Here is a 10,238-nt window from a genome sequence, read left to right on the forward strand (position 1 = left end):
GGCATATTCTACCCTTTTAACTGGGCCTTCCGAGATCCAACTCCTGATAGAGAGAATCCACTGATTCTATTGAAATAAAACAACTTTTACCTGAGCAAGAAAAAATCATTCTGCTATTCCTCAGTTTCATGACCTGTTCTTTCCATGGAAAGGCAACAGTGCATGCAATATTAATTAGTCAAAATAATCTTGCTTCCAGTAAGGGGCTAGGCCTGTAGCTCGGTGGCGCCACACTTGCCTTTGTATGCATGAGGACTTAGGATCAATCCCTAATACTACAACCACAACAAGCAATTTATTTATTTTTTTCCTTTCAGAAAGCCAGTTTTATTTGTAAAACTGTCATACGTTTTTAGCGGGTACCAATAGTCACCTGCCATACTTGCTCTAGGTTGTTTGTATAGCCAGCAAACAAAGTCTGGCCATCAGCAGACCGTACCAGAGAGGTACTGGGGTGGCTCTACCTTGCTTCAGGTGCTGATAACTTCTTTCTTCAGTTCATATACAAATGATTTTGCCCTTCAAGTCTCAGATCTGGATCCCAAGACTGGCTGGTGACAGCACAGAACCAGAAGCAGCTGGGGCATTGATGAGGTTCCTACCATCTAACGTATAAAGGTGCTTGCCTTCCTTGAGATCCCACAGCATAACCTGGCCATCCTTGCCTCCAGAAGCACAGAGGGATCCATCTGGAGAGAAGACGGTCACTGTGTTCAGATAGCCAGTGTGGCCAATGTGGTTGGTCTTTAGCTTTCCGTTAGCCAAATTCCACACCTTGACCAGTTTGTCCTGTCTGCAGGAGACGATGACAGGGTTGCTGCTGCACAGCAAGCAATTTTATGTCCAGTCATAAAGTGATCAGTGGAAAACTGCCAGTGGCCTGGGTCTAGAACCACCCATGCTGGCTCTTTGTTGATATATAAGCTTTGTTTCATCCAAGAAAAAGAAATAACTAGGGCTGGTGAGGTGGCTCAGTGGTTAAGAGCACTGACTGCTCTTCCAGAGGTCCTGAGTTCAGTTCCCAGCAAACACATGGTGACTCACAACCATCTGTAATGGGATTTGATACCTTCTGGTCTGTCTGAAGACAACTACAGTATACTCATATACATAAATAAATAAATAATTTTTAAAAAGAATAACCAAATGCTGATTCAACAGTTACTGGGGGTGGGGGTTGTTGTTGCTTTTTTTGTTTTGTTTTGTTTTGTTTGTTTGTTTTTGAGACAGGGTTTCTCTGTGTAGCCCTGGCTGTCCTGGAACTCACTCTGTAGACCAGGCTGGCCTCGAACTCAGAAATCCGCCTGCCTCTGCCTCCCAAGTTCTGGGATTAAAGGCGTGCGCCACCACTGCCTGGCTATTGCTTGTTTATTTTTATGTTATAGGAGGACCCTATTTCTGATTGGTGTATTCTCTAGCTTGGGAGATTCTGTTATAAGTTATTGATACCTAAGAGTAACATTTAATGCAAACGCTGGTCACCATTCATAAAGTCTTCTTTGAGTACCCTCCTCGTGACCTGCATTTTAAGGTGTTTTTCCAGTGCATTTATCATGCCACACTTTACAACTGAAACTTTTCACTGGGGACTAAACTTTGCACAGGAATAATTCAACTACTGAAGACAGCGACTTCTTCCTGAGACATTACCTCAGGTGATTTAAAAAACTTCTGTTAAAACAAACTGTCTCCCCTGGTCTCTTTGAGAAGAGGTCAGCCAGCTCTGAGATGGTCGGAACACTTTCAGGCTACTCTGTCATGTGAGCTTGCCTAAGTGGGTTAAAAAAAAGTAATCAAATGAACTACCATAAAAACATTTGAAGCTGCCTTGTGTTATAGACCCAGAGCAAATTACTCTTATTTAAGACGGAGTTTTCAATGTGTGTTCTAAAAGCCTTCCAATTCTGTCACTGAAATTTACTGCAAAAAAAAATGATTTATTTTTTGCCGGGTGCAGTTGCAGTTTACGATTATTTGAAAGCACATTTGTTCATACAGTTTTCATCTTGTTATTGTACTGTTTCTCTCTCTCTCTCTCTCTCTCTCTCTCTCTCTCTCTCTCTCTCTCTTTCTCCCCCCCCCCCCCTCCCCCCCCTTTCCCCCCCTCTCTCTCTTTCTCTCTCTCTCTCTTTCCTTTTTTCTTCTTAACAGAATAATCGTATATAAGTACTATAACTTAAAGAGTCTCTATTAGCTGGGCATGGCAATGTAGGCTTAGAGTTTTCAAAACCTACTTTAATAAGAGTTCTTAAATGCTGAAACCTTCCTTCTAGCCCACCACCCACCAGAGGTAGTGGAAAAGAAAGGTTAATAGGACAAAGGGGGATGTGGATCTGTTTAGAAATAGTTCTTTGGGGCCATTCCAATCGTCTTTGTCAGGATATCAGCAGTTCAGTTCACGAGAATCAGCAGCGGAAGCTCCATCTGCCAGTAAGTGCTATTCACAAATCAGCAAAGGCAGTCCTTGGTTTCCAGAAGAAACCAAGAGGCTCTGCCTGAGTCTGCAGACGTGGCAAGAAACTGCTGGAATACTACCGGAAGTTCTCTGATGCTTTTCTCTCTACAGAGTCACAACAATCAATTATCAGCAGCAAAGAAGGCAAAGCAATGCCAGGGTGTCATCAGTCAGCAAGAACCAGTGTCAGCAAAGCCCAATGACGACAAGCAAAGAGGGATAGGATGAACCAATGCCAGAGCACTGTCCACTGTCTGTTGGGTTATACTTACACCCTTTCTAAACATCACGTGTCTTCTCAGGTGTCTGCTCCAGCAAAACATCACCTGCCCTTTCACTAGGCAGCTTCCAGAAAAATGCCATGTGTCTGTTCTCAGCAAAACATCCTCTCGTGTGTCTGCTTCAGTAAGACATCCTCTCATAAGACAGTTTCCAGAACAATATCACATGACACAACTGAGTCTCCAAAGAACCCAGAAATTTCCACTTCATGGTGATGCACACCTGTATGTAATTTCAGCACGTGGAAGGCAGAAGCAGGGAGATTACTGTAAGTTTGAGAGCAGCCTGGTCTACACAGTGAGTTCTAGGCCAGCCGGGACTACATAATAAGATTATCTCCAAAAACAAAACTCACATTTAAAAAAAAAAAGTAAAATTTGCTATTTTTATATTCCTATGCCTAGTATTTTTCTACCCAGAAATTTAGCATGCACATAAACTACAACAGGACACAAAACGTTTTGCACGGGCTGGAGAGATGGCTCAGTGGTTAAGAGCACCGACTGCACTTCCAGAGGTCCTGAGTTCAAATCCCAGCAACCACATGGTGGCTCACAACCATCTGTAATTGGATCTGATGCCCTCTTCTGGTGTGTCTGATCACAGCAACTGTGTACTCACATTCATAAAATAAATAAATCTTTAAAAAAAAACAAAACAAAACGTTTTGCACTAAATTGGTGACAGAATTATCAAGATGCTCTTAAGATAAACTGCAATTTATTATTTTTATTGAATATTTAAATGCTTTCAGATAAGCTAAAGGCTTAAAAAGATAGGGTTGTAGATGTTTTTATATGCTCTTACAATAACAGAAAATGGAGATAAGTTTTTTTTAATTAGGCACTGAAGAGATGGCTCAGCATTTAATAATACCAACTGCCTTCCAGAGAACCTGAGTTCCATTACCAAAACCCACATGTTAGCACACAATTATCCATAATTCTATAGAGCCTGACTCCTTCTGGACTCCAAGAACACCAGGCACACATGTGATGTGTAGACGTACATGTGAGCAGAGCACACATACATAGAAAATAAAACAATTTAAAATATGAATTTCTCATGTTCAGAGTATAAACATGGAAATCTGAACATTTTTAAATTGTTTAAACAAGTAGCTTTTTAAAATTAAGCACTTGTTAATTTAAATATAGACAAACCAGCTGTCGGCCATAACAAATAACACAATAATCAACTGACTGAATATCAGCTAGTTTACTGTGTTGATTTTGTTTGTGTGTTTTTTGCACCATCTCCCTATGTAGCTCAGGTTGGCTTTGAACTTGTGTCCTTCCTGCTTAGGCCCCCTGAGTCTATCGATTGTATACCTCCACACTCAGTCTCACAGCTGTGCTTGGAGCAAGATAGTATCCAATCTTTAGATTAAATATCAATATAATGTCTATTTAGAAATGCATAGCTCGCTTTATTGATCTACATAAGAGCATTAGATAGTCATCAATTGTGTGACATGATGTGACGTGGTCTAGACCACACCCCCTCAAGTCGTGGGGGTTATTTTTCCATCAACCACTCCGAATCTCTACCCTGTGAAAGCACTGTTCTTCTCTGCTCACCTAGCTGTCAAAAAATGGCAGACACTAACTTTGACTTAACTTTCATCCTGAAAGCTGAAGTGAATTAAATCAAGCATAACCCAGTTTTTCCTTCTTCTTCTTCCTGCCCTGTGTGACCCGAGCCAGTTTTCAAAAGAACACCTCAGGAGCCAATTTGAAGCGGATGCTACGGCTTTTATTTTTTTAGAAGCTATGTATTTTTGAACACTTGAACCCACACAAAGCCTCAGCAGAGCATCCAACTCGTCTCTGAACTGATACCTCATTTGCTTTAAGTTCAAGGCAGAAGTCTGATTCCCTGAACCCTTGTTAATTATGAAACTTTGCTAACTCTCTTTCCAGGACCCCAGGCACAGAAGAACAACCACCCTCTACATTACTGATCTCTAAAGCAAACCAGCAGCAGATGAGGACCTAGAAAACTCAACAGCCCCTCACAGTATGATGTGTGTCTCTTTCAAATACCATAACCCACAAGAGCAAATAAAGTTAAATACCACAAGCCGACAGCAATTGATGGGCAAGGCTGAGTGGAGCAGCTGATAGGATTTGGTGCCCTTCGGTGTGACCTAGTGACCTAGAAAGAGATGGAAGCTAGATGAGATGCTTGGTCCACCCCACACAAGGCTGGGCTCCGGACAGTTAGGAGAGCCAGCTCTCTAATCCCTCCCTGACTTCCAGGCTATTACCAACTGATACTCCCAATGGCTCTTACCTGTTCAAATGGCGCATGATAGAAAGAGGGTTACTTTTGCCCCTGGGTAAGGGAGACATTCACAAGGTAGCTAGCTGGTTCATTTCCTGTCTAGAGGGCATCCTCCACCCAGGCTCTTGGGAAGCTGGGAATATCCTCCTTGTCAGTTTAGATAAGGGCTCAACCTAAGTTGAATACTTAAAGTCACTTAATAGAAGAGTTTACAATAAATAAATTAATAAATAAAACCAAAAACCTTGTGAAACTATTGCTATTTTTTTAAGATGAAAGTTTAACCCATATGTCAAGTGCCTTCTGCATTATCTAATAATGCTTCAAGTTAGTAAATGTTATTTGAAGGTAAAGTCTTACATAATTTGATCTTAAACTGGATTCCCTTCACTTCTTCCTTTCCTTCATCCCATCTCTCTCTTCCTTCTTTTCTTTTCAGTCTTGCTATACAGCCCAGGCTGTCTTCACATTTTTTGATAATCCCACCTCAGGTTTCCCAGTGCTGGAATTCCAGATGTGTGCCACTGTGCCCAGCTTAGACACATCTGTGTGGTTTTTGTGTGGCATCCTTTTAACCACTGCATGTGTTTGGACAGATGGTGACAGTGGAAGGTCATGCCATTCGTATCCAACGGGTCCGTGTAGGCGCTCAGCGGATTAAGCAGGACTCGGCTCAGTACAGCAGATGTGGGGCAAGTGTGATGTCCATCTCACCTCCCAAATATTCATCTATGTCTGTCAACAACTATTTACATACGCTGAAATGCCACTGAATCCTTTCCATAAAGCACAGATGTTGCCGCAAACTTTTTTTTTTTAAGGACTTTGAAAAGTAGCTGCCAATCCAATAGCAGCTACTGATGGACTTCTCCTATTCCTGGCTTGAAGCAGAGAGGGAAGCAGTTTCTTACATGGAAAAGAAGCCTTGAAGATGAACAAACTCATTTTGACTATTCATTTTGATCTTTCTGTCTAGAGGCAGGGGAAAAAAAAGATACACTTAAAGGAAAGTCTTGATTATCTGTGATTAGCGTAAGTGAGCCAAATTAATAGATCTAGAAAGTCTATATTAGAAATGAAGACTCTGAAGCTAATTATGCACAAAGTCATAGGAATACAGAAAGCTTGAGGTTCAGGTGAAAATAAAACAGAAGCAAATCCATGAGAGACAAGCCCGGGCAAACCTCCTTTGTGAGAGCTGATAACTCATGCCTGTCTGCAGATCTTCCTTTTACATCTTTGCTCCCCAGTGTACCCACACAGGTAACCCCCTGCACGCGGATCGGAAATAAACAAGAGGCAAGAAGGAACCCAGACAATTGAACTGGAAAAAACAAATAAACAATCAAACAAAACCCAAATAAAATAATTACATAACAATTAATATCTACTAATTAGAAGATGTTTGGTAATTTTCATATGAAATCAGCATCAAGCACTAAGGAGAGGAGAGTAAAAATAACAGCATGGCAAGCTTACAGGAAATGCTAAAAACATCACAAAGGAGAATCTATGAACTAGAAGAAAGTGTGCCTCCCTCCAAAACACTTTGATTAGCTAGCTCTTAGGTAAGAGACAAGATCTACATCTGCTCATCTTTGGCCATTAACATTTGAGGGAGGCATCAACGTGTCCCCTCCAGGGACAGACCAAGTCACAGCTTTTGCAAGCCCAGGCAAGTTGCATGGCTTCCCTGTGCCTCGGTCTTCTTCTTTGTAAAGTGTGGTTGATGTGTTTTCATGGTGAACCTAACTGGCGATATCCTGACAGGGTTGAGCTGAATTGATAAATCCAACATCTAGGGAAGTTCACAACACATGGTAAGAATTACATTTGAGAATCTGCTGTTCTTCCTATTTGATACAACTTGGTAAAAGTCAAACTTGTAAAAAGTAGCAGATGCTTTAAAAAAAAAGACGAGTAGGATGTGTTATTAATTGCATTATCAATGTGTTTGTATTTAAAATACTTTTTGAGAGTATATTGATTTATACTATTGTGGCCATAACATAGTTCCACTAACTTAGTAGCAGAATCAGTCTAAATTCACTCACTTACAGAGGTGTCAGAAGTCCAAAGTCTCACAGTGGGTAAAGTTTGGCCAAACATTTCCTTTCCATGAGCTATAAAGATACAGTTTTCCTACTTATCCTAGCTTCTAAAGTAGTGGTTCTCAACCTTCCTAATGCTGTGGCCCTTTAATACAGTTCCTTGTGTTGTGGTGAACCCCAACTATAAAATTAATTCTTTTGCTCCTTCATAACTATAATTTTGCTACTGTTATGAACCGTAGTATAAATATCTGTGCTTTCCAATGGTCTTAGGAAAGGGTTGTTTGACTCCTGAGGGGCTCTGACCCACTGGTTGAGAGGCACTGTGCTAGAGGCTACCATAATCCTTGCCTGATGGTACTTTCTCGAACTATGTCACTACAACTCCAAGGGTCCTGGTGCCTCTGTGGGCAACATGCACATGCTCAGACACAGATACACATGCATAGATAGATAGATAGATATAGATATAGATATAGATATAGATATAGATATAGATATAGATATAGATATATAGATATATAGATATATAGATATATAGATATATATAGATATAGATATATAATTAAAAGTACAAATAAAAATTTTAACTGACCTATTCTTGAACTAAAGATCCTGAAGAAAGGTATTTCTTCACTTTTAAAATTATTTTTTGGGAGGAAAAACTATTCATCTTAATGATCAGAACTACATACAATGTCAGAAATGGTCTGGTCATAGAAAAGAATCTTGAACTAATAAATAAGGCCGCAGGTTCAAGCTTGGTTAATGACACCCACTAGCTCTGCAGTCAGGGTCAAGTCACAGGATTTCTCTAGATCTCCTTTTCTTAGTGTCGGTTCAGTGAGGTCTAACCAAGAGTGGTCATCGAAAGCAGGCAAGCAGGACAGAATCTGATTCATGTAGTAAGAACTTTCTTGGAATCAGGTGCAACCCAACTAGGAATGCCAGCAGCCAAGAAGTTATGATGGTCCCCAGAAAAGGAAGCTGCCATAATGTGGTATTAGTGGGAAATAAGTGCACATCTACTGTATTTCTCAAAATGTCCTAACCAAACGTGTCTTCACTTTCAGGTCTTTATTAGGGAATGGTGAGGACACTAAATGTTGTAGTTAGCTCACTTAAGCTTCATGCTGCTGACATCCCGTGTGTAGGTTTACTTCTTCACAAATGAACCAGCTTCCGTTCTTCTACTACCAAAGTCTGCACCCTAACTAATCACTTCAAAACTGGTAATTTGGTGTCTTAGTTACTTTTCTATTCCTGGTATAAACCACCATGAGCAAAGCCTGCGCCCTTGGTAGATCTCCTCCAACGAGGCCACACCCCCTGATCCTTCCCAAACAGTTCTACCAACTGAGGACCAATTATTCGAAACACCTGGGAGGCTGTTCTCATTCCAACCACCATATCTGTTTGTGGAGAGCCTAGAGTGGAAGGGAAAGTATCACCTCTTCTGAAAGAAATAGCTCGAGCATGCTTGGGTGGCAGATGTCGCTCATAAACTGCTGCTTGTGAAAAGGGATATCTGCATTCAGGCTTCAGCTGAGAACCCTGGGGACAGTCTCAACTTTCAAACAAGTGACAGTGCAGATCTCAGGGGCGATCCAGTTCAGGGGGCAAAGAGCTTTTTCAGATGTCTTCAGCCTGTGCTACACTACAGCATTCATGAGTTTGTCATTTACTGGATCTTGTGTCTGAGGTCTGAGTGTCCCCTTTCTCTCCCAGGCACAACCAGCCACCAGGCTTCCGCTCCCCTTGTTGCAGACATCTCTGGGGCTGGTCAATCTGTCCAAGTAAGTTTGAGGCCCCTCTCTTCTCCACAACCCTTTTGCCTGTCTCTAACAGCAGGTGTGATCTCAGAGCAGTGGGGCCCACTAAAGATTCTTTGGGCTTATCATACCCATTGTATTTGGAAAGTATAGTGGTAAAGCTCCTGGGTAGAAGTTGCTTGACAGTGCCAAAATTATTGGCAGACATGAACAAGGAAACAAACTCCCGAACGAAGAGAAAGTGTGTCTGACAGACGGAAAGGCGCCAGAGTAGTGTGTCTTTGTGGTTGAAGCTATGACACTAAAAAGGTTAAAGCTGGAAACCAAGAAAGGATGTTACAAGGTGGCTCTGCATTCACAAGCAAAAAACACCCTTTCCTTTGTTGTTTATCAGAGCAATTCATTGACAAAAGTTATGCATTAAGAAAAAAAACATCTACTATGCTTTCTTTAAGGTTTGTCTTAGGAAAAGTAATCACTTATGTTATTTAGCTTATTTTCCTGAGGTGGACATGTGTGGTGGGCCCCTGTCCAAATGACTGAAATGTGACCTTGGCCTTCAGGAGGAGAACGTCTTGTTTTTGTGTGTTTTGTATACTGCTACTAGTAGAGCTTCCCTTATCTCCTTGCATTTGTTAAATTTTGTTGGACAACTTGTTCTCCTTCAATGTTAATTTTTAAAAACTTAATGTTGAAAAACAGAATGCTTGACTAATAGCTTGAATAGATATTAAATTTTTTAACCATTAAGATATAACATTAGGCTGGGCGGAGGTGGCGTACGCCTTTAATCCCAGCACTTGGGAGGCAGAGGCAGGTGGATTTCTGAGTTCGAGGCCAGCCTGGTCTACAGAGTGAGTTCCAGGACAGCAAGGGCTACACAGAGAAACCCTGTCTCGAAAAACCAAAAAAAAAAAAAAAACCAACAACAACAAAAAACATTAGGTATCACAAGTTGGGCTAGGGAGATGACTCTGATGGTAAACTACTTTGAGTTTGAGTCCCATATTATAAAAAGAAGAAAGAAGTAGTGGTGTGCCTCTGAATCCAATGCTGGCAGGTAGAGGCAGGAAGATGCTGGGACTACTTAACCACCCAGCCTAGCACTCTTGTCAAGCACTAGTCTATGAGAGACCTTGTCTCACAATAAGATTGATGGAACCTGGGTGTGGTGGCGTGTACCTTTAATCCCTGCACTCAGGAGGCAGAACAGGCAGATCCTCTTTGGTGTTCAAAGCCAGCCTGGTCTACAACGTGAGTATGAGGACAGCTAGAGCTACACAGAGACCTGTGTTGAAAAATAAACATAACAAAACCCCAAAACAAATGAACAAACAAATGAAAGGAAGGAAGGAAGGAAGGAAGGAAGGAAGGAAGGAAGGAAGGAAGGAA

General features: G+C 41.3%; 1 pseudogene; it reads right to left on the reverse strand.

Annotated features, from left to right (window-relative positions):
* Positions 1–352: 352 nt before the first annotated feature.
* On the reverse strand, positions 353–1,615 carry LOC114616525 (annotated as a pseudogene).
* Positions 1,616–10,238: the final 8,623 nt, after the last annotated feature.

Source organism: Grammomys surdaster, unplaced genomic scaffold (genome assembly GCF_004785775.1).
Source record: "Grammomys surdaster isolate TR1022 unplaced genomic scaffold, NIH_TR_1.0 332372, whole genome shotgun sequence".
NCBI classification, from domain to species: Eukaryota; Metazoa; Chordata; class Mammalia; order Rodentia; family Muridae; genus Grammomys; species Grammomys surdaster.